Here is a 5,000-nt window from a genome sequence, read left to right on the forward strand (position 1 = left end):
TGGGGCTTTCGTATAGCAGGGACGGTGCTGCCTCTCGCTTCGCTCGCTGTCCGCCGCTCGCCGCTCGCTCGTGCAGCCAAAAATGGCCAGTTTTGGCCCGTTTTTGGGCCGTTTTGGCCAGTTTTTGGCCTGTTCTTGCATTGCGCGGTGACCGTCGAGAGCGGAGCAAAACGTCAGCCATCTCAGCACCCTGGAACCCCCCGGGTGGCACAGGGCTGGATGGGGCTTTCGTATAGCAGGGACGGTGCTGCCTCTCGCTTCGCTCGCTGTCCGCCGCTCGCCGCTCGCTCGTGCAGCCAAAAATGGCCAGTTTTGGCCCGTTTTTGGGCCGTTTTGGCCAGTTTTTGGCCTGTTCTTGCATTGCGCGGTGACCGTCGAGAGCGGAGCAAAACGTCAGCCATCTCAGCACCCTGGAACCCCCCGGGTGGCACAGGGCTGGATGGGGCTTTCGTATAGCAGGGACGGTGCTGCCTCTCGCTTCGCTCGCTGTCCGCCGCTCGCCGCTCGCTCGTGCAGCCAAAAATGGCCAGTTTTGGCCCGTTTTTGGGCCGTTTTGGCCAGTTTTTGGCCTGTTCTTGCATTGCGCGGTGACCGTCGAGAGCGGAGCAAAACGTCAGCCATCTCAGCACCCTGGAACCCCCCGGGTGGCACAGGGCTGGATGGGGCTTTCGTATAGCAGGGACGGTGCTGCCTCTCGCTTCGCTCGCTGTCCGCCGCTCGCCGCTCGCTCGTGCAGCCAAAAATGGCCAGTTTTGGCCCGTTTTTGGGCCGTTTTGGCCAGTTTTTGGCCTGTTCTTGCATTGCGCGGTGACCGTCGAGAGCGGAGCAAAACGTCAGCCATCTCAGCACCCTGGAACCCCCCGGGTGGCACAGGGCTGGATGGGGCTTTCGTATAGCAGGGACGGTGCTGCCTCTCGCTTCGCTCGCTGTCCGCCGCTCGCCGCTCGCTCGTGCAGCCAAAAATGGCCAGTTTTGGCCCGTTTTTGGGCCGTTTTGGCCAGTTTTTGGCCTGTTCTTGCATTGCGCGGTGACCGTCGAGAGCGGAGCAAAACGTCAGCCATCTCAGCACCCTGGAACCCCCCGGGTGGCACAGGGCTGGATGGGGCTTTCGTATAGCAGGGACGGTGCTGCCTCTCGCTTCGCTCGCTGTCCGCCGCTCGCCGCTCGCTCGTGCAGCCAAAAATGGCCAGTTTTGGCCCGTTTTTGGGCCGTTTTGGCCAGTTTTTGGCCTGTTCTTGCATTGCGCGGTGACCGTCGAGAGCGGAGCAAAACGTCAGCCATCTCAGCACCCTGGAACCCCCCGGGTGGCACAGGGCTGGATGGGGCTTTCGTATAGCAGGGACGGTGCTGCCTCTCGCTTCGCTCGCTGTCCGCCGCTCGCCGCTCGCTCGTGCAGCCAAAAATGGCCAGTTTTGGCCCGTTTTTGGGCCGTTTTGGCCAGTTTTTGGCCTGTTCTTGCATTGCGCGGTGACCGTCGAGAGCGGAGCAAAACGTCAGCCATCTCAGCACCCTGGAACCCCCCGGGTGGCACAGGGCTGGATGGGGCTTTCGTATAGCAGGGACGGTGCTGCCTCTCGCTTCGCTCGCTGTCCGCCGCTCGCCGCTCGCTCGTGCAGCCAAAAATGGCCAGTTTTGGCCCGTTTTTGGGCCGTTTTGGCCAGTTTTTGGCCTGTTCTTGCATTGCGCGGTGACCGTCGAGAGCGGAGCAAAACGTCAGCCATCTCAGCACCCTGGAACCCCCCGGGTGGCACAGGGCTGGATGGGGCTTTCGTATAGCAGGGACGGTGCTGCCTCTCGCTTCGCTCGCTGTCCGCCGCTCGCCGCTCGCTCGTGCAGCCAAAAATGGCCAGTTTTGGCCCGTTTTTGGGCCGTTTTGGCCAGTTTTTGGCCTGTTCTTGCATTGCGCGGTGACCGTCGAGAGCGGAGCAAAACGTCAGCCATCTCAGCACCCTGGAACCCCCCGGGTGGCACAGGGCTGGATGGGGCTTTCGTATAGCAGGGACGGTGCTGCCTCTCGCTTCGCTCGCTGTCCGCCGCTCGCCGCTCGCTCGTCGCAGCCAAAAATGGCCAGTTTTGGCCCGTTTTTGGGCCGTTTTGGCCAGTTTTTGGCCTGTTCTTGCATTGCGCGGTGACCGTCGAGAGCGGAGCAAAACGTCAGCCATCTCAGCACCCTGGAACCCCCCGGGTGGCACAGGGCTGGATGGGGCTTTCGTATAGCAGGGACGGTGCTGCCTCTCGCTTCGCTCGCTGTCCGCCGCTCGCCGCTCGCTCGTGCAGCCAAAAATGGCCAGTTTTGGCCCGTTTTTGGGCCGTTTTGGCCAGTTTTTGGCCTGTTCTTGCATTGCGCGGTGACCGTCGAGAGCGGAGCAAAACGTCAGCCATCTCAGCACCCTGGAACCCCCCGGGTGGCACAGGGCTGGATGGGGCTTTCGTATAGCAGGGACGGTGCTGCCTCTCGCTTCGCTCGCTGTCCGCCGCTCGCCGCTCGCTCGTGCAGCCAAAAATGGCCAGTTTTGGCCCGTTTTTGGGCCGTTTTGGCCAGTTTTTGGCCTGTTCTTGCATTGCGCGGTGACCGTCGAGAGCGGAGCAAAACGTCAGCCATCTCAGCACCCTGGAACCCCCCGGGTGGCACAGGGCTGGATGGGGCTTTCGTATAGCAGGGACGGTGCTGCCTCTCGCTTCGCTCGCTGTCCGCCGCTCGCCGCTCGCTCGCGCAGCCAAAAATGGCCAGTTTTGGCCCGTTTTTGGGCCGTTTTGGCCAGTTTTTGGCCTGTTCTTGCATTGCGCGGTGACCGTCGAGAGCGGAGCAAAACGTCAGCCATCTCAGCACCCTGGAACCCCCCGGGTGGCACAGGGCTGGATGGGGCTTTCGTATAGCAGGGACGGTGCTGCCTCTCGCTTCGCTCGCTGTCCGCCGCTCGCCGCTCGCTCGTGCAGCCAAAAATGGCCAGTTTTGGCCCGTTTTTGGGCCGTTTTGGCCAGTTTTTGGCCTGTTCTTGCATTGCGCGGTGACCGTCGAGAGCGGAGCAAAACGTCAGCCATCTCAGCACCCTGGAACCCCCCGGGTGGCACAGGGCTGGATGGGGCTTTCGTATAGCAGGGACGGTGCTGCCTCTCGCTTCGCTCGCTGTCCGCCGCTCGCCGCTCGCTCGTGCAGCCAAAAATGGCCAGTTTTGGCCCGTTTTTGGGCCGTTTTGGCCAGTTTTTGGCCTGTTCTTGCATTGCGCGGTGACCGTCGAGAGCGGAGCAAAACGTCAGCCATCTCAGCACCCTGGAACCCCCCGGGTGGCACAGGGCTGGATGGGGCTTTCGTATAGCAGGGACGGTGCTGCCTCTCGCTTCGCTCGCTGTCCGCCGCTCGCCGCTCGCTCGTGCAGCCAAAAATGGCCAGTTTTGGCCCGTTTTTGGGCCGTTTTGGCCAGTTTTTGGCCTGTTCTTGCATTGCGCGGTGACCGTCGAGAGCGGAGCAAAACGTCAGCCATCTCAGCACCCTGGAACCCCCCGGGTGGCACAGGGCTGGATGGGGCTTTCGTATAGCAGGGACGGTGCTGCCTCTCGCTTCGCTCGCTGTCCGCCGCTCGCCGCTCGCTCGCGCAGCCAAAAATGGCCAGTTTTGGCCCGTTTTTGGGCCGTTTTGGCCAGTTTTTGGCCTGTTCTTGCATTGCGCGGTGACCGTCGAGAGCGGAGCAAAACGTCAGCCATCTCAGCACCCTGGAACCCCCCGGGTGGCACAGGGCTGGATGGGGCTTTCGTATAGCAGGGACGGTGCTGCCTCTCGCTTCGCTCGCTGTCCGCCGCTCGCCGCTCGCGCAGCCAAAAATGGCCAGTTTTGGCCCGTTTTTGGGCCGTTTTGGCCAGTTTTTGGCCTGTTCTTGCATTGCGCGGTGACCGTCGAGAGCGGAGCAAAACGTCAGCCATCTCAGCACCCTGGAACCCCCCGGGTGGCACAGGGCTGGATGGGGCTTTCGTATAGCAGGGACGGTGCTGCCTCTCGCTTCGCTCGCTGTTCGCCGCTCGCCGCTCGCTCGCGCAGCCAAAAATGGCCAGTTTTGGCCCGTTTTTGGGCTGTTTTGGCCAGTTTTTGGCCTGTTCTTGCGTGGTGCGGTGACCGTCGTGAGCGGAGCAAAACGTCAGCCATCTCAGCACCCTGGAACCCCCCGGGTGGCACAGGGCTGGATGGGGCTTTCGTATAGCAGGGACGGTGCTGCCTCTCGCTTCGCTCGCTGTTCGCCGCTCGCCGCTCGCTCGCGCAGCCAAAAATGGCCAGTTTTGGCCCGTTTTTGGGCTGTTTTGGCCTGTTTTTGGGCTGTTCTTGTGTGGCGCGGTGACCGTCGTGAGCGGAGCAAAATGTCAGCCATCTCAGCACCCTGGAACCCCCCGGGTGGCACAGGGCTGGATGGGGCTTTCGTATAGCAGGGACGGTGCTGCCTCGCGCTTCGCTCGCTGTTCGCCGCTCTCCGCTCGCTCGCGCAGCAAAAAATGGCCAGTTTTGGCCCGTTTTTGGGCTGTTTTGGCCAGTTTTTGGCCTGTTCTTGCGTGCCGCGGTGACCGTCGTGAGCGGAGCAAAACGTCAGCCATCTCAGCACCCTGGAACCCCCCGGGTGGCACAGGGCTGGATGGGGCTTTCGTATAGCAGGGACGGTGCTGCCTCTCGCTTCGCTCGCTGTCCGCCGCTCGCTGCTCGCTCGCGCAGCCAAAAATGGCCAGTTTTGGCCCGTTTTTGGGCTGTTTTGGCCTGTTTTTGGGCTGTTCTTGTGTGCCGCGGCGACCGTCGTGAGCGGAGCAAAATGTCAGCCATCTCAGCACCCTGGAACCCCCCGGGTGGCACAGGGCTGGATGGGGCTTTCGTATAGCAGGGACGGTGCTGCCTCTCGCTTCGCTCGCTGTCCGCCGCTCGCCGCTCGCTCGCGCAGCCAAAAATGGCCAGTTTTGGCCCGTTTTTGGGCCGTTTTGGCCAGTTTTTGGCCTGTTCTTGCGTTGCGCGGTGACCGTCGAGAGCG

This window comes from Musa acuminata, unplaced genomic scaffold (assembly GCF_036884655.1).
Source record: "Musa acuminata AAA Group cultivar baxijiao unplaced genomic scaffold, Cavendish_Baxijiao_AAA HiC_scaffold_523, whole genome shotgun sequence".
Lineage (NCBI taxonomy): Eukaryota > Viridiplantae > Streptophyta > Magnoliopsida > Zingiberales > Musaceae > Musa > Musa acuminata.